The following is a 25,925-nucleotide window of genomic DNA, read 5'->3' on the forward strand; positions in this document are numbered from 1 at the left end:
CTCCGGGTATCTAATCGCCTTCTCGCTATTTCTCCTCACTCTGCATAAACCGGCCCAGGCCACAAGTCTCAAATTAGACTATTAGCGTTAGTCATCATTTAGCTAGGGTCAGACTCTGAGCAAACATCATCACATTGTGTGCGCTCTCATCTGTCTATTGTTCCTCCTCCGTTTAGCACGCCGCAGATAGTCACCAACCATCAGCCATAATGAAAATAGGTCATGGGAGATGTCAGCTCGGGGGAAGTTCCGAGGCGTCCTTATTTTCCGATAGGAGACATTTGCAAGTAGCCTCGGAGAAGGGTATTGTCCTGGCCAGCCAGTTATTTCAGTGGTATGTATGTCCTGGGTTACACAGGCCTGGCCCAGGTCTCCTGGTGGGTCAGTATCCTGGACCAAAGCTCTAACACTACAAATACTGTAGGGAATGAGAATCACTCTCAACTTGAAGCGCTGCAGACTGAGAGGACAGGATCACTATATAATATACAATACTCACATGCCCTTATGTACATTGAATCAGTTATTGGTCGGTTATTGATCATTCTGTGAAGCAACCCCCTCAGTGCGATTCAAACGCAAGAGCCAAATCAAGTGGATATATACAGTGTTTTTAGTCCTACAGCAGAGAGACTCTAACAAAACAGGAAGATTTGAACAAAAGAGGCTGTAACTTTGAATGATTCAGACTTGATTTGTGTAACTCTGACTGCTGAGGCCTCATTTTAGCTTCGGCCGAACATGTGCATCTTTGTACTGAACAATGACGGAGGATCTTGTCACCCGATCTTTTACACTGGAGTTGCATTAGGAAAGATTCTCTCCACAGCCAAATGGGCAGGAGGAAATTATTACAGCGACCAATAACGATTTTCTAAAATTCCTAATTAGATAGCCGGTAGTGGAGAGATGATATGAAACGATTGGGAACAGAGGGACGGGGAATGAAATAACACAAAGGTCCCTGGCTGGATGTTGCGGGACACGATTGGCAGCGGTGCCACAACACCTACGCCACCAGGACAAATCATTTATTGTATATATGAGCATGTGATTATTGTTCTAAGGTAGACCTGAAAAAATCTGACCCTATCATAGACTGTAACTGAAAGCAAATAATCTGGCAGATAACTTTTCTTTTTTTTTTTTCCCCCCTCAGGTTTGGCAAAAGAAAAAAAGAAAATTTATCAACTTTTAGTGGATGGCATGTAATTGTAACCTTTAACTTTTTACAAAATTCTGTCATGTAAACACAAGACTGCAAGCAAGCAAACTACAAGTAAAAACCAAGGGTTGAACGAGAGAAGGCATGTGACTATGTACAATAAAACAGTTTATTGCCATAAAGTCCTACTGAAATGAACTTTTTCTGCTACAGTTTACATATCTGATCAACAAAATCACAAGTCACATGCTTTCTTTTAAGACAATGTCAGCAGCAACCAAAAGAGAGAAATGTATATTTTATCTTTTTTGTTTTGCTTTCATGAATGTTCCGTCTTTGCATTAGCTAGTTAGAAAGCTGTTAGCTCTGCATCTGTGTAGATGGAAAACTTGTTTTTATACAGCTGATCAAGTGTGTTTCATTAGTGCACTTGCACAAAGTGAAAGTTTATGGTACGCATATACACCAAGAGCCAGATGACTGCCTTCCACACAAAACACCAAGAGCCACAGACCTTGAACATCTCACGTTAGCTCTCCTGCTAACGTCCACAGCAACTTAAACCTTAAACATCAATCTGATTACGTAATATGTCATTCTGCATCCATTTGTAATAATATTATGAATCTGATTTCAGCCACATCAGCCTGTTTCTGCCTACATACAGTGCTGTAAGTGACAACACTGTTATGTGTTCACAGAGACCCTCCAGCACCTGGTGTGCACTGTGTGACTCACAGATCTGTCTCCACTGATTACAACCTGCCACCTCTGAAAACCCGCGTACCTCACAGCAGGCAAACAAAAACGTGGGCACGTACATGCACAGATACGGTCATGTCACAATACACAGACAGGAAACGGAAAAAGACAATCAGGCCACTGCGAGCCTCTTCGCTTCTTCATCCTCGCTGCAAAGATGAAAAAAATATCAGTGTGGGAATTGTGACTCATGGTGAGCCGTGTTGTTTGTATTCCCAAACCAAGACGCTGATCATTTATTTCCCCTGACAGTGTTTTGTTTTGGAGAATGAGCTATCCCTCTCTGTGGATTTGTGTTTTCCTTGTGGTGTGCTTCCCTGCTCTGTCATTCTTTTAGCCTGGGTTAAAAAAAAAAACCAAAAAAAAAAAAAAAACCCTGAGGTGACATAATGATACCTCTGCAGTTCTCTACTATTGTCTCGCTAATTAGCCCCAGACACCCAACCCTCAGAAAGGACAAGCTTGTTACAAATAGAAGATAAGATAGAGAAATTGGCTGTCTTTGCCTCTGACAGGAAACGCGGTGTTCCCTGGCATCATCTCTTCCCATAGACAGAGCACTGTCAGTTCCACTGAACATGGTTTCTCTGGGCACAGAGTCTCTCTGTCTCTTCAAATACATCAGCTGGGGAATTTGGAAAATGGGTAGTGGGTGTAGGGGCGATGTGACAGGGTGAGCGGGCAGTAGGTACATTGTGTCCTCTGAGCAAAAAGCTGCCAGACTGTTTATCCTTTAGGCCGAAACGTTTTTTTTAGTTTAGTTTTTTTTTTATTTTATAACTGAAACCTGCAAGATGGTTTATTAGAAGAAAAAAAAAAAACAACAGCCTAAAGCCGTCTATGCATTTCCTCACTGCTGTGTTCCAAACATGTTTTTGTCACTGCCTAAAACTGATCAACCTAAGCAAGTGTTTATAATTCATAATCAGATACAGATTGCATTATATGTTTTTAATTAAAAGGTATAAAATTGATATTTTAGAAGGTAAGTTTATCGCTTTCTTGCAGGGAATTAGATAAAAAGCTCAATACCACTCTTATGTCTGCGAGATAAATGAAGCTACAGCCAGGAGAAAGTTAGCTTCATCAGGTTCAGTACACTCTACATTTCTCTTTTTCTCTTACATCTCTCAATTTAAAAACGTGATGAAGCAACTGCGCTAACTGCTTTCTTGTGGTGCTACCACAGAATGACCTGTGAGTAAAATAAAGAAGCTTTATTTATAGAGCGATGCTATGAGACAGCTGATCTGTGCCATATCAAGTCATGTGTTAGTTGCAGGCTGCACTGTGTTTGTTTTTGTAACTATGCTAACCGTCTTTTTTCTTCTTTTATTTTTTTTTTTTTTAAATCTGTCTTTTCTTCTTCTTCATCCCAACTTAACTGAAATGCAACACATAGTCACTGGAGTGCTCTTATGTTTTTATATGTTTGGGTATATAATGTGAAGAACGTCATAAGAACCTCTAAAAGAAAACAATAATCGCAGGGTCAAGTTCTATGTCAGTCAGTTCTGAGCAGAACTCTGCAGGATGTTGAACAAGTTCACACTTTCTATTTGAGTAGGTCGTCCTCGTGTCACCGCGTCTCTGTCTCTGCCTCTGCCTTTGGGGAGCTGCAGTGCGTAAACCTGGGTCGGGTTAGCTATTTAAAGGACAGCGCACTACATTCACAGCCTTGACTGTGGAGATGAAGCTGGGGTGTCCATCTGCTCACACAGATGTGCGACTGCTTCCTATGCAGTGTAACCTAGTTGGACAAGGTGTTCAGTGTTGCTCTCTCTAAATGTACCCCCTCCATTCCTGCTGATTCGGTTCCGCAGTTAACGTCTATAATCTACATTCAGACTGTGTCACAGTGCAGTCAATTGCACATATATTCAATATTTCAAATGAAATCCCAGGAGCCAGTTTTCTAAAGATTTTAAAGATTACACTGTGGAAAATGCAGATTTTTTATTTTGCGTTTATACCGCTGTTCCTCACAATGTGTTCCCATGGTAACATTGCCATTAACGTGGCACCTGTAGGATGTTGAACAAGTCGCCTTAATTAAAAAAAAAGAAAAAAAAAAAAAAAAAGAAAAACCCAGGACAGACGCACTGAAAACCTGATATCAATCCAACCTTTTGTCTGACTTAATAGCTCCTGAAAAACAGTTGGGTAAAAAGCATGGGGCGAAAAGTGTTTGGGAATCATGTTAAACACAACTGAAAAACCAATTAAACAAGTAAATTGGCACATGGATGTGCACATAATACTTCAATGTACTGTATATGCTCGACAACTGGATTAAGTTAAATTAAACTAGGAAAGCTTTATGTGCCGAAATGCAAGTTTGTATTATGTAATTTATTTACATCAGGAGATCTGCTGTTTAGTATGAATGTGTAAGTCAGTTTAGTTTAGGTAGTGACAATAAAAAAGACAACCCTGCTAACTGTAGGAAGAAACAAAACCTGTGGCCACGCTGTAATGAATATGAAACCAAGTTGGTAACAAACTATTTTGAGATACAACTTTCTGAAACTGTTGTGTTATTGCAACTGACAGAACTTCAAATAAATCATACGCTGCTTACGTGTTTGTTACCAGGTGAGACCAGACACAAACAGTGCCTAGCTCCTCTGGAATTAGCATAACAGACTGTATTAGTGTTAACGTTGGTTTTTATTGTGATTTAACGTCTGTAGTTCTTACTGCCAACAGGCATCTGAAGTTCCTGATATCTCTGACTGGGCATTACGAGTCGGAGGCTGACATGAAAGGCAATAGGCCGTTTTCCTGTTAAACAGCTGATGCAACATGTGGGCGTACAGGCTCTGAAGCTGTTGGCACCTTTAAAAAGGAGCAGGTCTGAGTAAATATAACTATTGTAATGAGTAACATAACTAACCAGCTCTGCCAAGGACCACCTGTTCAATCTACATCTACAAAATGCCACTTCACTGGTTTCAGTCGTGTCAGCAGAGAATGAGTCTGTTCATGCTGAATCGCTGTGGCAGTCTGAACTTGGAATTTCAGAATCTTTTCATTGGAGAATAATAAAGAGTGCTATTATCATTATTATTATTATTATTATTATTATTACTAGGAGCATTTGTAGTAGTGTGGCACACTCTGCGGTATCTCGCACTAGTGCTGTCTATAGCAGCATTTTACAGTAACAACTCTACCTCTGCAGCACTACTTTCTTGCCACTTTGGGTTCCTCCCCTCCTGCGCTCCTAGCATTGTCATTAATCAATTCCTGCCTCCTTCCCAGGGCGCCGAGACGCTGTGGCAGTGGTAATGACCTTGGAGACCCGCTGGCTCCGCTCTGCAGCGTCAGCCCTCCACCTCTATGGGAGTAAATGTATAGCATCTCCCACGGAGATCTCAGCTGAACGTGTGAGAAAATGCATATGTGATAAGTGTATGTGTGCTGGTGTTTGGTTTGCATGCAGCGGAGAACTATTTACTCTATAAAAAAAAAACAAAGAGAAAACCACATTAGCCACTGCCAAGGGAAAAAAAAAAGAAGAAAAAAAGACTGAGGTTGGTTGCCAGGTTCAGGCCATAACATCCTGTTGACTGAGATATGGCGGCCACTGTGTCTGACCCTGAAAGCACTGCCATTAGTAGTAGTCCTCACTGGAAATAAGAGCTTTTAGCTGCTGCATATTAGTTAAAAATAACACGGTGCTAGATGAGAAGCGATTATTGATAATCCTCTTAAAAACATTCCAGCCATAACTGTAACATTTGAGAGCAGCACTCATTTAGCGTAGAACTTAATGTCTTTTATAGCATTTAGAAGCTACTGTCAGATTCTAGTGAGGCATGGAAACCAAGAGTGTAATTGGCAGTAAATATTTACCCTAGTCTGGTTTGCACGAGCAAACATCACATCTGATCTTACACTTGGTCGGCTTGTTTGAGTGTCATTTAGTCTGTGTTTTTTTCGCACGGCTGTGTATGTGCAAGTGTGTCTTGCACAGACACAGACACACTCACAGTTAATATTTTTCCAAGGAGCCAGTAGGTCTTTTAATCACTGCTGATCCACAGATTTACACGCCTGCACAGACACACTACATGCATACGTTTCTGCACCAAATCTGCTAACTATTGGCATGCAAAGCTACACTGCCTGGCTGCTTGGCATGGAAAACGCACACACGAGGACAAATGCATACCCACAAATCGACAAACGCTACAGCAAGGATCCATGGGACATACATGTGCCAGGGCCTGTTTGAGGACCACTGTGCCAGAAATCATTCTGCTAGTGGTCCATCATCCACAACACGTGTGTGTGCGGGGAGACAATCTCCCAGTGAGGGTCTCATCATGTCCTCCCAGCCCCTTACACCTCCCAACCTGACAGCGGTGAACACAGAGGCATCCATCTTTCTCCCACCCTGACACCTCTGGGATTTACCTTGTCCCCTCTTTCAATTATTCAGAGGCAGAGCAATTATGGCCTGGAATCGGAGCCGTCGACGGCCGGCGTAATGAGCGGCAGCTGGGCTGAAAGTGACGAAACCGGCGTTGTGACACTTCTCATTATCACCCAGCACTCTATGATTACGGGCACTCTGCGATGAACAGGTACGAGTGTGAGAGACATGTTGAGAGGAAGACAGAAGAAAGGATTGTCTATAAAACTGGGGACATGTCGGCATGGTGACATATGGGAAATATACTGCTCAACTTGTAGGGCCATTACAGGGAGGACAAAATAACATATGGTGGTAAACTCAGTTCTCAGACTCGTGTATACAAGGTGAGCACATATAGGGAACATTTTAGAGGCCTAAGTACATGTTTCACTTGCATTCTTTCCATTAAAAGGACAACTCGGATGTTTGTCAACCTCAGGGTTTTCTCATGTTTTTGTCCATTATGACTATTAGCTATAATTGTAGGATTTTTTTTCCTCCAATCTCACACACTTCTTTTTGAGTCCAAAAACACAAACAACCCCTGTAACGGTTTGCAAAACTTGGTAAAATGACTAATTAGCCACAACTGGAGTCTCCCTTTAATGTATAGTGGCAGTCAATTAAAAAGCTGCACTGTTTGTTTGTGTGTCTTTTTTTCTGCTACTTGGGAGTTTGTTGACACAAACCATCTTACTGTGTTCGCTACAACACCGCTACAAACCACTAGCCTCTTAAGCTCAGTAATTACATCTTGTTTGTTTACAAAAACTGAAATGTAAAAAGACAATGTTTTGGTGCAGTCAAGGCTTTGTGAGATTTCAGTCACTGGCTAGCTGCTAACCGCTTTCCCCTACTTCCAGTCTTTATGCTAAGCTAAGCTAATAGCTCACAAATACAAGAGTGGTATTGATCTTCTTATCTAACTTTTGGCAAGAAAGCAAATAAGTGTGATTCCCACTATGGCAATGCAGGGCAGAACTTTTATCATCACCAATATTCATAATGGAAAAAAATATGAGAATGAGACACAGATAGACAAATACCAAGTTTCCCTTTGAACTTCTCAGGTTTTTCTTACAATTTGTAACATATCTTTACTGTGGATATGTGTTTAGACTGTGTGGTTACTTTCTAGTTTGTGTTAGTGCATTCACAACCAGGAATCAATGCATTAGCACAAAGTGTTAGCAACCCTTTCTCATTAAAAGCTTCCGGTATTACCTAAAATCAGCTTACACATCAGAACAAAATCTGAAACAATAAATAAAACGATGACTGGTGCTCACATTATGGGTAAATCACCTCTTAAAACTGACACACATAAATTTGTCAGAGGTTCTCTTTTAGTTTTATGGTCAATAAAAGGGATTAAACAGATTAAAACGCAGTTCTGTGCAGAATCATAATAGCTGACTCAGAAGCCGTCTGGAGGCCTGATTTTTGAGAGCATTACAACCAACCACACTGTCTCCCCTGAGAGTGTATGGCTCATTTTTATGTCACGTCATTCAAGCGGAGAAATAACAGGCAATTGAGAAATCCTGTGGGACAAAGAAACCCACTTCACTCAAAGGAATGAGAATAAATTGCAGTGTCAGTGCCTGTAATGATGACAATCCACAAAGTTTTTCTACTGGTGTTAGATTTATTTAACGTCAGTGCTGATGCAGGAACAGGAGCTAAACAGACCTGCCTTTCATAGAGTGGGGGGGCTTGCATAGAACCCCCCCCCCATTTTCAGACAAGGAGAAGGACAAAGATAACCATACTCCTTTGGGGTCCTCACAGGACAGACAAGATCTATCCCCCAAAATATCCTTTCATTCCCTGAGTGAAGGATGGGGAAGAGAAGGAGGAGAGGGAGGGGGGCAGCGGTGGAGAAACAAGTGATAAGCACTGCTGCGGGAGAACAAAAAGCCACTTGACTCTGAGGGAGGAAAAGAGAAGGAAGAAGAGAGGAGAGGAGATGTGGGACCAGAAGGGATGAGCGAGCGGCCCACGCTGCCTCTGCTGCTATGCAGAGATAGAGCAGACCTGTCTGCGCGGTGCAGACGCAGACTATAAAACCCTCCTGTCAGTCTCAGAAAATAAAGGGATACGAGGACTGTGTCTTCTGGCTCTGGAAATGTCCCCGGCTTGTCTGCATGGGAAGCAAGATTTTAACAGTCGCACAGCTCCGGTTGCCATAGCAAATATGCACTATCACACTTCATTTTCCGCCATAACAGCACCTTTATATTTCCTTATCACACACCCGGCGACAACAGGTTTGACAAACACGTAGAAAAACAAAAACAACTCCTATTTTCACGGCGTAGTCCAGATTCACAGAGGAGGGCGCAGTGACAGCTGATTTAAACAGCGGCCTGCCTTTTCAGAGAAACTCGAAGTGGAAGCACAGTAATTATGTTACCCAAACCCAAACCCCAACCTGACACATTTTCACAATCCCTTCGCAGGATCACGGCCCCTGCAGAGCACATTATGAGCAGCACTTTGTTGATTAAGCTTGTGTAACCTTGTTGTTTGCTCTCTCTGCCTGAATTCTATAGGAATATGAGTCATTCACTGGGGCCTTGGGCACCATAGTGAGCCTCATTGTCCTCTCTCCTAGGCAGTCTTATTACAAGAATGAGAAAGGACACATACCCACACACACACACACACACACACACACACACACACACACACACACACACACAGACCATACGGAGAGCAAATGACGAGCTTAAGTTGAAGGCCTCTTGGAGAACTCACTGCCCTCTTGGAAAAAGGAAGCACAACATCCAGTCTTCACACACTGCTGCGAGACAGGCCAGCATGCTGGGGGGAGGCCTGTCCCGTCCCTAATAGTTCTTGACAGAGGCATGGAGGCATGACAGGGCATCAGAAATCATGGACATACACAACAGGCAGTATGTCACATCACTAAACCTCAACAACAGACAAATGTGTTTGACCTGCAAGCGGCAGAGGTGACACAAGGGTCAAAATCTGAGCTCTAAACTCAACTCTAGAGCTGAATCTATAATACTTGACTGTTTTTTCCAGACACAGATTGGGGTCACTGAAAAAAAAGTTGTCAGTGTTTGAAAGTCATTTTCATACCTTACATAATCAAGTTTTTTTTTTTTTTCCAAGTTTAGTGAACAAAATCCTGCCAACACTCCAAATGCAAGTGAAAACTAAATCCTGTGCGCAAATACATTTTGACCCAGGTCTATTCTTCAGTGGTAAATAAAAATTTGAAGGGTGAAGAGCTACAGGGGACTGCAGCACGATGTAGAGTATAAATACAGAGGGAGGGAAAAAATAAGGTTTGTAAGAAAAAAAAAAAAAAAAGAAAAACAGAGAGAAAGGGCAAAACAACCTTCCAGCCAGAGAAGAAATGTCCTTGCTATTATGACAACATTTCAAAAGTGTCCTCTATCTGCCTCATTCAGCTAGAGCTCTACGAAAAGTTCGGATTCTCCACAGCTGACATTTGTGATGTGCAATCTGGGTCGCACTCCACACCAAGAAAAGCTACTGTACTCGCACATAGTTTCTTGTGTTGTGTAGGACTCCATGTGTGCATGCCTGTGTGTGTGTGTGTGTGTGTGTGTTTTTGCAGTGTAAGCACATGCTGTCCTCCATCTGCTGTTAGATAGAGACTGTTTCCTTTCCTGTGCAGCCAGCCAACCAGCCAGCCTTCCTGTACTGCTCTGCTCCAGAGGGGAAATGGGAGCGAGACTGCCACACACACACAATCCTGACAAAAAGAAAACCCCTGGATAAGATACGTACACACGTACACGTACACACACACACACACACACACACACACACACACACACACACACACACACACACACACACACAGCTGGACAGACAGCAATTTAACCACACATTTCAACACAAACACACTCACAAATGGTCTCCTCTGCTTTCTCTTTCCTTCCCGTCTTAGACTTTGGGCTTTGTTTTCCATTCCTCCATCTACTGTATGTTCCCTTTGTCCTTACTTTATCATGGCCACACACCTCCACAAATCATTAAACAGCTTGGTGGGGACTAAAATATTTGAATTGCACAACAATGCAGGGGATTGTTGAGCACAGGAGAAGTCAAAAGTATTTTTGCAGCTACAAAACTGCTAAAGGCGACATTCATTCAGTGAAATTCCTGTTAGCCACCAAGCATAGGCTGTAATAACAGGATGATGTCTGCAATCACTTCCATCTGCTTTTGTTTTCCCACCCCAGCTAATACAGTGACACCTGTAAGTCTGCTGTCTTCATTATTCTTGCCACTTAAGGTCAGAATATGCTGTTAAGCGCAAAAATCTGCCTGTGTAATGTCAACAAAGGTAGGAAGTGTGGCATCGAGGGAACGGCAAAGGCACTTAAGTCTCACGTTGAGGCTAAAAGTCTCAAGAGACAAAATATAAAAAGCCCTTTTACAGCGCAAGACAATAAAATGTAACCGTCTTATCAAAACGAGATCTGAATATCAGTGCAAACTACAAAACAGAGTCCTAATCACAGCTACACTGCATGGCTTGTTTGAATTAGCTGCACCATGCACGGTCAAGTTAATGGTGTTTTTTACTACTGTACACTATATTGTGCAGTTTTCTGTTCTCACTACGGTTTCACACCACTGACACACTTCCTTTTTCTTGGGCCTTTTTTCACCAGTTAACACAACAAACTGGAGCCACGAAGCTCCAATTTGAGGAAGCGGCTGAATTGCCACAAAAAAATGTGCAGTGAACTTGTGATTAAAAACAATCAGCCCCGTGCAAGTGGAATAGAGTTGTGTCCAACTGAAAGCCTGAAAAAGATCACTAAGACTAATAATAAGTGTACTACATCGTGAATACATTCATACAGTGCTATGTGTGCAGGCCACAGTGGGAAGAATTACCTGGATGAGTGTTGATTCAATGTATGCTGATTCTCAGATCCATAACAGCAGGTCACATGGTGCTGACCGAGTCCAGTGGTCACATTGTTGTCGTCGTCTTCAGTCAAGAGGTTGGACACACGGTGGAGGTGTTGAGCCCGGCGAGGAGAGCTGATCCCCGGATCAAGGCGGCGGTGAGTTATTGGCGTCGGTGCTTTTCCTCCAGCAGCTCACCCTGAATTTCTGCAGAGTAGTGCTGCGAGTCTTAAAGGGATGCTGCTGGCCACCTTTAGTTAAACAGAGAGTGAGAAGGGCAGACGGCATGTCAGACAATTAATAACATGGCAAAGACAAAGCGACAGATGAGGAGGAGAAGCTGGAGGATGGGGAGGGTGTGATGCAGTTCCTGTTTTAAGCCAGAACAGTATGTAGCAAGAAGCAGAAGATAGTGAAGTTTAGACAGACGACAGCTTCCCCGAAGAGGGAGGCTGTGAAATACTAAGAAGACCCTAGAGCATTGTGAAGCAGCATAAATATATATGTATATATATATTTATCCTCTATAAGTTGCCCTTCAAACACGATGATGCCATTTTGCTTTAAAGGAAATTCAGAAGAAAGTACGAACATTTTCTCCTCACTGGAGGAATGGTGGTAATGGTGGCTAAGAAGGTGCCCGAGGGTGATATGCAGATGGTCACAAATGTAACCATGGTGAAGAAAAGACTTTTAAATTAGTCAGAGGAGTTCAATGAGTTCATTTTTTGCGGCTAACATTTTATAAAGTGCCTGCAATGCAAATCAGTCTTCCAAATCCAGCAGACACTAACTCACATTGCGTGTCCCTTTGCATCGAGGCTAACCTCCTTTACGAACTAAAAAATTTAGTTTCCCCTGATTTCTGAATCTACTGATGGAATAAATATGCATATCGGCTCAGATTTGGAGCATAGTTTTACATAAAACCTCCTTTTGTCTCATTACCAACAGATTTATTTTAATCCCTGCAAAAGTAAATGTCTTTTTTAAATCATTATTTTACTATTTCGGTCTGTTTGTGTGAGAAAATACTGCTACACGTACTGTGCATAAGCTGCAGCAGAGATTGCAGGTTGGTGCCATCTCATATATAATCCCTGCTATCACCCAGGGGAGGTCTGAAAGGAGGTTTATGAGGGGAGGAGTGGAGTGTGAGAAAAAAAAAAACAGGACAAGGAGCAAAATTTATCTACCTGGGAGCACTGAGCAGCCAAAGAATCTGGATGGAGAGTTTTCATATGGAAACCTTGTAAGTATGGTTTTACCTCCAGTTAAAGGATTCTGGATAAAAACTTTCACAGGCAGATTAAATCCTTCAAAACGTGAAACTGCTTCAAGAACTAAAAAAAAAAAAAAATTCACCAGACTCACAAGTCTCCTTGTCCCTGCTCTCGCAACTTTGACATTTTGGAGACGCAAGGTTTTCACCTGACAGCGGCAGGGAGCATACTGACCGGTTGCTATGGCGACGCTCTCGTCTAGCCGAGCAGAGGGAGGGAGGTGGGGAAGGGAGGTGGTGGTTGTGGTGGAGGGGCGGGGGGGTCCTCTCTCCCTGTTTCTAGTCTGTAGCGATAAATGAATGGACACATCTCCGAGAGCCCCCACCCCCCCACCTCACCCCCAATCTCCGCCCCTCTCCCACTGGAGCTCAATGAAAAACAGGCAGTCAACATTTGCTCGCTGACATCCTGGAAAATGAGGTGTCATGCTTGAGGATTTCCATGACAGCCAAATAATGGCTCGAGCTACAGAGTCAGAAGGCGGGATAGAGCAGAATGAAGATGGAGACTATATAAAAAATAAAAATAAATAATAAAAAAAAAGATCCCTTTGTTATTCCTGTGAATAGTTTTAGATTTACACCCAAGTTCCTGGAAAGCTCTGCGAGGGAGTGCTTCAAATCATGTATCATCTCAAGCTCATAAATAAATAACACGAGGTCTGACAGCGTGGAATCAGATCAAGCAAACTATTGAATAATAGAAAAACCTTCCTGTAATGCAGCCGAACGCAGAGACAGCATCAGAAGAGAAAACAGCAACACATGAGAGCTGATGATTTGTATGTGTATAATCAAGTTATATCCCTCATGTGGCTGGAACAAGCTGGGGTCCATCTAAAAAAGGGTCAACTTGCATGCCCTCTCACGGCACTGACTGGGCAGTATTACTGCCGTCTGTTGCTACGGTGACGGTCCCACCCAGCCAGTGGACACTGGACAAATGAAAAAAGGTAAGAAAAGAAAGATGTGGGAGGAGAAGAGAAGAAATAACGTATAACAGGCTTTTTACTTGTCAAAAAGGAGCTTCTCCAGGTTGCGCTCCAAAGCGTATTTCCTGATCTTCTCTAACCTACAATAGCACAACCATTATCGTGTTTATTTCACAGTTTATTTGCGGGGGAAACAGGAGCACTGTCAGTGACAGTATGTGCTGAAGGCGGCAGCCTTTCATGACTGTCTACAGCTACGTATCACTTCCTCACAGGCAGATAAAGACAGCACATAAATATGGGTAATGCTCACATAGCCAATATGACTGTTTGACTTGGCAGCCAAAAAACGTTCGCATGTAAGTAAAGAAAGAAGAACCAGGCAACAATTTCTGATAGGGTACCCTTTATAAAGGCTTATTAAGCTGTGACTGATGGCTTTAATTAGAAACTAATGTTTGCTCAAATGGGCCATGGGCCACATGATATATATTACATCATATATACAAAACTGGAAGAGACTCCATAAACATACAGAGAAAAAACTGAGAAACAGGAAAAAGATTAAATAAAAGAATGTATGTTGTTTTTTTTTTTTTTCAATGCATGAGGTCTGTAACAGCTACTGTCTAAAATCTGTTTGCAGCAAATAAACACGCCTGCTTTCAAATTACTCACCTCACATTCAAAATGAACTAACCTTTTCACAGGAACATAACACATACAGGCAGTGCACAGAAATGACAAATCATCTCTGGCGCTATATCTGATCTCTGCTGGCGGGCCAGGTACTAGGTCTCTGTGTGTGTGTGTGTGTGTGTGTGTGTGTGTGTGTATCGCAGCGTTCATACAGGCAATGTTTTATTTGGTGAATACTGTCCAAGTACAACACGTGGACTTCTGCAGGTTTCACCAAAAGTCTCACATAGCTGTTATTTCCCTGACAAGCCCCTAAGCTCAGCTGGGAATACATCGTACCAAGGTGACAAATAGCAGCTCAAAGACAGACAGATACTTCACACACACCTCTATGCAAACACACACACAGACACACACTTTGACTCATCCACCTCTCCAGGGTTGTGGTCAATCAGATTAGAGCATCATACTGAGATCTCCAAGTGCACCAACACAAATCCATTTATAGAGATAAGCTTACAGGGCAACTGCTAAAACACACACACACACACACACACACACACACACACACACACACACACACACACACACACACACACAGAGAACCAGGGTGAGAGAGGGATGTCGCTTCACCCACTGAGCTGCAATTGGGCTCCGGTATCAGCACAACACTGTTTACAAAAGTCCTCTCTGACCTGCTGCTGTGTGTCACTTCCAAAAACACAATGCCTCCAAAAACAAGTTCAGGACCTCGCCCGGGGGGCGGGGGTCACAAGATAAATCTCAAAGGTCGTGCTTTGCTGTTTCTTTTTTTCTCATGAAAATTGATTACTGGGTTAACTTTACTTTCTCAAGCCTCTCGTCATTATTAAAAAAAAAAAAAAAAAATTCTTTCACAGTAGACATGCAATATGTGACGAGGGGCTGCACGCGATTGTTAAATTAAACATTTCTCTGTTCCAACAAGGCGCTGAGAGATTCACACTCGGGCAAGACAGAAAAGAGAACATGACTATTTCCTAAATTCTGTGTAATGGAAAATAATAGAATACACAGCAATAAGGTGGTCTTAAATATTTAAAAATAAGACGAAGACAAAGGCTTTAATTAGAATAGAGCAGCAGCAACAGTCTAGCGGCTTCCTTTACCAAAGTGTGTGTTAGAGAGAGAAGCGAGGCTCATTGTGATTTATGGTGTTTACAGGCAAAGCTGAAAGGGACAAAATCAGCCCCTAGATGAAAACTGCAGCAGCAGAAATGATAATAAATGGCAATGCAGGAAAACAAATGCACGCCTGTGGACTTTATGCCTCTGTGATCAGATGTGAATAGAGCCACGTCCCTGATGAGCTGTCCACACATTGTGCGCTTAATGTTCCAGAGCGAGAGGACAGGCGGCAACAAGGAGTGCGATTTTTGTTATCTGAGACTCCCCTCGCTTGTCCGCCTCACTTCCGAGCACACCGGTGTATCTTGGCATCCAGGATTGAGTGAGTGGCCCTTAGCCAAAGCAAGCAGGATGTGAATGTGATAATATCATATAGCAGCTCTTCTAAACTTGGCAATCGCCGTTATAATCAAATATCTGGAAATTTCCTAAAGGGCCCAGGCGGGACTAGATCATTTACAGACAGGCTGTGTATGTGACAGGCTACATCAATAGTGTTATTCATTTAGTGGGCAGCTAAATGAAAACCCTGATTTAATACTTACCTGTGGCTCTCTCGGATCAATAACCAATAGAGTGATGGAATAAGGCCCTGCAATGTAAGAAATGCCCAAAATCCATCAACAATATGTGTGAAAAACAGCTGCTGAGGCCAAGTGCAATGACTTCCAGATGGTTTTTAAAAATATATATGTATGTATATATATAAGCTCCCATGAGCTACATATTTCATACACGTTAACATCATTAGAGCTTGGTGTGAGATTCTATTTTCTGTTGATGGCAGACGTAATGTACAGCAGAATGAGTGTTGGTCCTTCCAGCACTTTGGTCCAGACTAAAATATCTCAACCACTATTGGATGGATTGCTATGACATTTGGTACAGGCGTTCATGTCCCCCTCAACAACTTAACTCTTAACTAACTAACACCATTAACATTTCATATCATGCTATCGTCAAGTCAAAATTTTATTTATGACTTTATACCTGCCAAAATAATGCCGTTCTATAGTTGGGGAATAGGTGCTAACTTGGTTGGTGCTAATTTAATCTAAAAAAAACCCCAAAACAATCAATGCTAATATGCTAAATTATGATGATAAACATTATAACTGATACACATCAACATACTAGCAATGTATTCAGTGTTATCAGTTTACTCTGACACACTGTATATATGCATTTGATTGATTTGTTTTTTATAGCCATCTCAGGGGATCTTGTGATTTTAGCCCTTTTGTGTTGCAGCCGGGGGCTACAGTGTAAAGATGTTGTTTATTGTATTGTTTGTTTAATGTCTGATGAATGTCTGAGTGAAATGTGGTTTCTTTAATCAGTAATGTTCTGACAGTGCCTGGGAGTCCACTGCTTTTTATCCCATTCTCCTATGCACCTTGCTTAGATTATATGCTACTTTAGCTGAGCAACAATAAGAAGGATGGTGGGTCTGGACAGCTCATCAGGCCAGGTCTGAGTCTCAGTCCAAAGACCCAGACATGACTTACAGCTGGCCAGAGGCCTTAAGAAATCCTCAGTTCCTTATAACTGCAGCATGTAAAAACAGACATTATTCAGCCCTCCATCCCACAATCCAATGCACGTCCCCTCAGCGGTGGTGTCTCTCTTCCCTTCCTCCTCTCACATCCTTTCCCAAAGCTTATTCTCCCAGGCGCCTGGGAGCAGCTCAGACAGAATGGGGTTAGGATTAAACAAGTCCCCAGCCGAGGATTCCCTGCAACACTTAAACTCCATGAACCCCACCTGGTAAATATTCATGACAGAGAAACAGTGGTATTCCAAGACAAGTGGCGAGAAACAAGCACATCTCAACACACTGGCAGTTACAAAACCAGTCTCTAACACACACTCAAAGGCACAAACCCACACATAGAGACTGACATTAATGGGCATGTAAGAAACATGTACACCCACACAAAGGGAAGAAAAAAAAAAAAGCTCTGTGGATTTCTCAAGCTATCTGTGTGTATATATCTGGCTACAGCCCAAGGCTACATGTCTTGTCTGTCTGCACAACCTTGTCTGGGAATGGAGATGTTTCACACGTCAGAGAGAAAGCCATGAACGCCTCCACTTCTTTCACGGAGAACTGCCAAAAGTAGGAACTGGAGTGAGAAATGAAACACAAACCACACTGCGAGGTAATATGTAATCATGCTCTTTCTCGGAGATGGGAATAATTATCAACTTCATATCATTGCTACAGAAAGGTCAGGCTGTCTTTTGGATCATTGTGTCAAAAAACAAAACAAAAACAAAACAAAACGAAAAAAAAAAAAAACATGGATGAGAATAGTTTTAAGTGAGAGATAATCAAAACCTCAACTCCGCTGTCCTTGTAACCATGAATCTGACACCTTTCGCTACTGGTCAGAGAAACGGTTTCTCTCCTCCTCACGTCTCTGTCATTGTATGAAGCTGACTCAGAACACTCGCTGTCCACAAGCAGGAAGAGGAACAGTTTAGATCATATCCTGTGTGTGAGCTGTGGTTAACAGCCAAACATGAAGGGTATAAAATTAGCTGGACTGTGAGAACTAGAAAGAGATAGGGAGTGGGGGTGGGGGGGGGCACTCAGACCCCTGACACATACAAAACAGAGAAACACACAAGGATACAGGAGAGGGAGAGAGTTTGGAGCCATAACTGGAACAGCTCCTGTTGAACGTGTGACAACTGACTATACCAACACACATGCCATCGTTTGATCGGCGTTGGCTCAGTTGCGAGGCCTATTAAGCTAGAATAGAGAAGGAAATGGCACACTAAAACTGCATATGTGCAAGCTACGGCTTAGGACATTTATTGTGGGTGTGTCTCACACCCATTATCTAAATATTGGTTTTCTAATATTACTCACTCTGTAATAAACACTGAAAAATACCAGCCCACAGCTGACGAAGACCACTGGCTTAGTGACAAGAGAATAAAAAAAGCTCTGTAGCCGTCACGCTATAAAAAAAATAAATAAAAAAATAGATAAAATATTGGGAGACAACTTTTCTTAATTCCTACAGAGTTTGGCCTCTCACAAGCCACAAGAATTCATTGCAATCCATCACATAGTTGTTGAGATATTTCACTCCGGAGCGAAAGTGTTGACAAGACAGACAGATCGTTGACATTGCAATCCCATAAGCTACACTGCATATCCTCATAACGTCTGAATCCGAAATAACCCTAAACACTGTTTCGTATTGAAAGAACCCAGATGATGAGAACTTCTCATCTCATGGCGAAAAAATGCTGCAGGAACAGCAGTGACTGTACTGTCCTGCATTGTGGACTTAAACTGTAAAATTGAACACCGAGGTGGTCAGGTGATAGGCAGACAGCATGCCGTAATCATTTACATTAATCTTAAAGTTATCACAACAGCAAAGTTACTTGAAGTGAACTGTGATCTCACTGCTACAGCTCAACAACCCCGGCCGGCCCAGAAGAAAATATGCCCAACACAGGAAGTAAGAGCTCATAGGAAAGACGTCCCGTAAACTTAAATCAACAGGATATGGATGATTTACAGGGTAACATCTACTGCACTCAGGAGTAGTGACCGGCCACGCCTGAAATGAAGTTCTGAAACCTTTTCTTCAAAGTCATCACTTCCGCTAATCTACAGGCCTGGCACGAGTAAATACTGTAATCTGGTCATCAGACAGAGGGGAACTTGCACCCCACACCCTGCCCTCCTTCCAGGAAACAGTGATGTAAATACTCTGCTGTACAACCATCTGATATGTAACGTCAAACATAGGCTACTGAGGGCTGCAGCTCGGAGGGCAAATGGATCAGATTTGCTGCACTGGTGGCCGATGCACTGACCACAATTTTCTAAAAATGAAAGTTAAGATGGAATTTCATCTCTTGACACGGACGTGCTTGCACGTTCCGCGAACAGGCCGAGAGAAGCGGGTCTTGTTCTTTAGGGCATAGCATTACTGTCTGTCTCACTTCAAACAATATCAAACACAGAATTTCTTCTTGGATCACGAAATTATCCAGGGGCTGAGATTACAGATGCAAAATTGCACGGTGTGTTATTTCAATCCATTTCCTAGCAGTGTTACAGCGACCTATAGGGAACTCATGATTTGAAGAGCCAAGAGGCAAGCACTGCTGTGGTACTCTATCTTTAACAGGTAACAGGAAATTGGCCATTCAGCATATCATCTACAGTCGCTGCTCCAGTCAGCCAACGGACTGATGGATGGCAAGTCACACTCGAGCTGCGACGCCATTGATTTTCTTCTCATAGAACCCTAGACTGCTGATTCAAGATAATGTCAATTTTTTTTTTTTTTTTTTTAAGGCTTCACTGTGATATTGTGGTGATACATTCAGCCCATGAAACTGATATATGAGTTCAGGCAACGTTGACAGGTAAGATTTATTTCAAGGGCACTGATTTATTTGTCTGGTCATGTACATTATTTACAGCTTATCGTTAAATGTGTCCATTCATTTCTCCTGCAGTATCAGGCTTTTAAATAAATTATCGAGAAGGCAGCAAAAACTCAAAGCTTTGTGTAAGACTGGATTTCCTGTTAGGGAAATTAAATGTTGTCTTGTGATAAAACAGCCAGAGCTGTGAGATACTGTGTAGACAATAAACGTCTATGTCATTTAATGACATTTCACAGTATTTACCACATCACAGTTCATCATGACAGTATAAACTGTGATTGTGTTATTAGCCTCCACTGATCCCAAACGCCAGCGCTCTTCTTACTCTTGTCTGTAAATCAGACTGGAGCTACAGTAAATATCACTGCGCTCAGTTCAGTGATATTCTGTAACCACTGTCCACACAGCTGCCCAGAGTTTCCATCAGGCTCACACTAAGTCACAGCTTTTTTCTCTCTGCTTTGGCCTTCCACAGCTTTTCACAATCAAAGACTGAACTTTTTTTTTTTTTTTTCTCTTTCAAGCCTTGACTAGAATCTGAAAATAAGGACACACACACACACAAACACTTACATCTGCTCAGACATGGTCAGGATCTGTGTGGCAATACGCTTGAAACAACCCAGTTTGCTTTGTGCAATTTGTTTACACAAAAAGTGAGAAGACGTTGTGTGAAGAATGAAAAAAGAAAACTTGAGAAGTTCAAATCTAGCACACGCACGCCCGCCCGCCCGCGCACACACACACACACACACACACACACACACACACACACACACACACACAAGTGTTTGGAAAAGCTACAAATAGTTACAAAAAAACCTAAAAGTTATGAAGTCCCTATAGTGCCGATGTCAAAGAGGTGGGGGACACACACACACACACACACACACACACACACACACCAGGGAATCTCTTCAGAGATTTGGAAAGCATTTTGTTTGTAGCGTACTGGTACAGATAGACAAATATAGTGAATAATACAGTTCATTTAGTCTTCAGAACTGGTTATTCTACTGAGCTATTATTTCATTTACCATTAATTGCTGATTGTGTATCTTGCCTATTGAATTAACGTTTGAACTGATGGGACAGATATTTTTGGACCATTTACTTATTCTTTCTAGGGTTTGAGGTATTAGGATTTAGGTGTCTTGTGGCTGGATTTGTATTCTGTACATGCAGTGACTGGGCCCCTATTCACAAGCTCCGGCAGCTTTTTTGGAGTGTCCCATTTTCACCCATTGTTATTATCATATTTATGCTTTTACTTGTATGCTATTTCTGATGTGTGAAATAAAATGAATGATGATGATGACGGTCTAAATATGTATTCCAGTCATTTTTGAGTATTTTATATCTATATACTTTATATTTATATTCCTCTCCTTCCTCTTCCTGAACACAGCAGTAGTGACATAAATGTATCCAATCACATGGGATTTGGGATAATATTTTGTCAGATCAGGAAACATTAATCTGTTCGACATTTTAGTTGAGCCATGTTAACTTGCAGCATTTATTTATTTAGTTATTTTGTTCTTTTTTTTTGCCATTTGTCCTTTATTTGATGGTGACAGTAGACATACAGACGGGAAACATGGGCAGAGAGAAAGAGAAGTGACCATGTTCAGTGCAATCATATGACATACTGTATGTCTTCACCGTTTACCACCCACGATAAAAAGGAAAACTTACTACTCGTTCAAGTCTCTGACAGGATAAATAGAAAAACAATGTAAATTACAACTGAATTTTTTGCTGTAAAGCAGAGTATGAGTACGACCATGGTGAGCAGGAAGGAACAGAGTGAAGGTTTAAGCAGCTGAGGCTCCCTGTTCTGCTTCTTAACAGTTATTGACAGCGATGCACAGTTTTGTTGTTTGTTGAGCAAAAGAGAAAAAAAAAAAAAAAAAAAAAAGCAATCTGGTCATTTTTTGATTATCTACACACTTCAGCATCTCACATCCATTTGTCTGGATCTAGTCTTGGTGCTAGCTCTAGTCCGGCCAGTATCGGTCCTGGCTATCGCTGAAGGGATGAAACGGTTGGGGGCTTGTCAGAGAGTCATGCTACCTGTCACGGGGATTACTGGTGTGGATCACTGGAAAGAGCTGTAAACAAAAGGCCCACGTGCACAGCTCTGAGGAGAGGAGATAAGAAGATGTAGGAGGGGTTTTGATGGAGAGGTAGGGGGGGTCGGGAGTGGGGAGGGGGTTACTGATCATTGTGCCAAACTAGCAGCTGTGTGATGGATTTCACACACATCTTCTCGTCCTTCTCTGCATCCCTTTGTGTCCAACAAAGAGCAAAAGAACCCCTCCTGAGTGCACACAGTAGAGGATCACCATTTTGCCATTCATGTCATTTGCCCTTGCTGCATATCGTGCATGGGTGAGCAAACACACCCCCATGGTCCTTTGGCACGCTCAACACAGGCATGCAATTATTGTTTGTCAGACACACTGGTCTCAGGCAAGAATATTTCCAGGAATGAAAAAAAAACAAAAAACAAAAAAGAATAAAACAAAAAACTGTTCTCATTTGCCATCAGGGAAGCTGGTTGAATTCAGAGTGAATCCATGGATATATCAGACAAATCCAGCTACATGACAGCCCTGAATTGTCTGTGCTGGTATCAGACAAGTGCAGCATCTTGGCTACACAGAACACAAAATCTGAACAGGATATTGCATCCCTCGTGACATAAGCCGTAAGCAGCCCCCTTCATTTTTAGAATCAGTGACATTACACAAGCAAATAACAACAGAGATGCCAAGTCAGCCTCTCCAGAGGGTCAAAAATGTGAGGATTAGACTGTCATTAATACTGAATCTGGATTATACCAATCCTGAGGCAGCTCTACAGCTACAGATTACTTCTATCCCAGCCCCAGCAATGAAAGACAATGGCACTTTTTGTTCCCCCAGAACTGACAGTACCGCACAGTAACAAAGGAAGGACTCATTTCTAATAGGGTCAGGAGTGATTAGACAAGCGGCAGCCCTGGCAGCCCATAGAGGGGCCCAAGATCCCCCAGAATCCCCCAGAATCAGACTGGATTTGTCAGATTACAACCTCACCAACTCCAATTAGCCTATTAGTGTAGTTAGCTGTTGTAAAACTGGCAATAAAGTTTCTAGGCTTCGACTTTTGAAGATATTTCATTATAATACGGGTCTGTAGTAAAAACTAGTCAGTATTAACAGCATATACCTTTTCAAGTTACAAGTGGCACCCCGCTGTCTAGACATCTTCACATATCTTGTGATGGCAGCCTATCCATTACGCTGTTGTGAGCACTGTGGTGCTTTTGATGCATAATTTATCAGCCCCCCACCACCACCACAAAAAGAAATCACACTGAGACCACTGAATCTGTACCAAATGTAAGCTGAAACACTTCACCACAACTTATTTCTCTACAACTAAAAGTTCAAACTCAGAAGATATACTAAATGGCATGGTGGTGTCCTGCTGTATCTGCCGGTTTTCAAGGATAATTAACAGTGTTTTATCCTTTTTTTTGCTGTATTATTAACAGTGCCGCACCTGTTTTCCTTTCTTATGGGATTAAAGAAATAGTCTGATAATTTGGGTTTCATTACCGTTCTTACAATAAAACACGTTATTGTTATTTCAAAGGCAGAAATTCAAAGCAGAGAGAGAGAGAGGATCAGTGGGAGTTACCATAAACAAGAAGTGAAGACAGGAAAATCTGAAGACTGAGGGGGGTGGAGGGGAAGGGAGGGGAGAGAGACAGAGGGAGAGAGGGAAAGAGGGAGAGAGGGAAAGAGAGAGGGTATACAGATCAGCCAGTGTGACCTGTCATTGCCCCACAAAAACAAATGACATCAGAGTAGCTGCCAATCAGCTGACGTGACTCAGAGAGAGGCTGTTAAAAAAACCGCTCATTGCAATCACACCATGGATTAGTCAAATCTCACATAACTCACATCATGTTTTAACATGGAAATTACATCCTGCATTGTGGCCTACAGTGGTGTGTTTGTTTTGAGCAAGGGAACAAGCACAGCCTATTATTCTTCGAACAAAAAATCTGCCCCTCAGTAAAGTGATTCTACAAAACACCTCAATCTTATTCAATTCCAGTCATATTAAAAAGGGAATCAATTTAAAAGGAAAAGTTTAAAAGCAATTACGGTGACTGGTACGAGTGGCTCTAATGAACGTAATTAGATGCGGCTCTGGTGACGAGGCATAAACCATCACAAACGACATCGCTACAGGCGCTTCCACCGACTGCCATTTCAAAGCCAACAATCTCACCGTGCCCTTATTAACTGGAATCATTGTCTGTCATTAGAGCAAACCATGTTATAAATCTATGGACTGCACTTTACATTACATTAAATATCAGTAATCAACCGGATTCCACTTGAACAATCGCTAAAACCCCTCCCCTGAACAGCGATTGGCCAATCATTGCTCAGCATCTATAACTAGACACGGCGGGCCTGACATTAGCATGTCTGGCTAACTAGCTTACAAGCTAAACTCATTGTCTGATATTTACCAAACACACCAAGGCAACATCCTCAAAGACTTTATAACAGTAATACTGTAATGCACCGTTTAAAACTATGAACAATAAAGCATATATATATATATATATATATATATATATATATATATCATCTGTCTGTCTTGTATAAGTACGTAAGCTAATTGTAGCATCCAAACAGGAAAATGCTAGAACAAGCAACAACAATAGCCTGATTTTAGGTTTTTGCTTGTGTTGACTAGCTCTACACTGCAATACAAGAATAACGCATTATTTCCACGTCTTCTACATGGACCATCAACCGGTGATGATGCTGACTTGTAGCTTTAGCCTCCGTCTTTTAGCATGCTAGAATATAAGTGTAGTGTTAGTTACAGCAGATGAAATCTGCGAGTGAAAGTTGTCATTTCAGACAACAAAACCAGTGGTTACAGACTAGACATGAGAAGCCAAACTTTTCTTTCTTTTCTGAAATCAGGGACCCTATTTTTTATACTCACTACAACTTTCAAGTGGTAAATGTCCCACTGTCATTGTTTAAAAAAAAAAAAAAATCTGTTTAATGAAGAAAGAAGAATTCAAGACTTAATGCATTTTTTGCAGTGTTTACATACTATAGCCTGACAGCTAGTGTAGATTTAGTATCATTCTGAACTCAATATTGCAATATTTGTATACCATGGATTAGTATAGATTTCATGTACTGAAAGTTCTAAATTTGAATATATGTATGTGAATAAACATGTTTACTGTTTAACATTTAACTCCAATTATTGTAGCTGTAGCTATTGAAATCAGGAGAGAAATCAGACTTCTTCCTCTCAGAGCATCATACACTGGAGAATGTTGACAGAAAATCATTTCAAATCTGCTGAGTATCGAAAGGTCAAAAGCAGAGTGCGCTCCTTCTAATCAACCCACCTACTGTTCCAGAATAACAATCTGAAGGCCTTGTTTACTCATCCATTTCTGTCACAAAGTAGACACAAGCCAATTTTAATGATAAGATATATGCAGTGCTATGGCACTGAAAAGACTATTAAAGGTGCCCCCTTTCGACCCAACATTACATTATCAAAAGTCCTGCACTAGAAAAAAAAAAAAAAAAATTAAAAATATCATCTAATTTACTGCATGTTAATTCAGTGTGAGCGAAAGCAGCAAATGAGTTTGGGCAGTGATTGAGTGAGAGCCTCCCCAGAGTGTTTGACATACATGAGGTTGTCCCAAGATGAAAAGCTACAGAGATCTGAATCAGACAAAATACTTAATGTTTTGTAACGAGGGCCCACACAGTAAAACGCTGAGCTGCATATTAACCAGGAAAACGCATGAAGAAGCGGGACATTGGGATGCACTGGATGACTTTGGAGAATCCCAGGTCTGTCTGGGAGGCAGCGAGATAAAAAGAGCTGAAATAAGCGCTCGACAAAGCAAAAATGGTTTGGATTCATCATAAGACAAAGTGTTTTATTCTCCTTAAACATTGCTGTGATTTTATTGATTATTGATTGTTGTTCAATACGTTTTGCAACTAATCAACCAATTGTTTGAGCGATGCAATAATTCATGCTACGATTTATCAGCTCAAGGGTAAATGCTGTAAATAAAAAGCTTGGGACGGAGATTATGTGGGGTTTCCCGCTCGTCTACACCCCCCCCCCCCCCCCCCCCCC

General features: G+C 41.8%; 1 protein-coding gene across 2 annotated transcripts in view; it reads right to left on the reverse strand.

Annotated features, from left to right (window-relative positions):
- The window catches only part of ptprea (protein tyrosine phosphatase receptor type Ea), a 54,422-nt gene that overhangs the window by 16,938 nt on the left and 11,559 nt on the right, over positions 1-25,925 (reverse strand). For both annotated transcript variants that reach the window (XM_087174077.1, XM_023406527.2), the window contains exon 2: positions 11,262-11,527. The gene's annotated coding sequence lies outside the window, so the exon portion shown is untranslated. The remainder of the gene's footprint in view (positions 1-11,261; positions 11,528-25,925) is intronic.

Source organism: Seriola lalandi, unplaced genomic scaffold, assembly GCF_002814215.2.
Source record: "Seriola lalandi dorsalis isolate HSWRI2012SDOR001 ecotype SW California unplaced genomic scaffold, Sedor1 jcf7180002054311, whole genome shotgun sequence".
Classification (NCBI taxonomy): domain Eukaryota; kingdom Metazoa; phylum Chordata; class Actinopteri; order Carangiformes; family Carangidae; genus Seriola; species Seriola lalandi.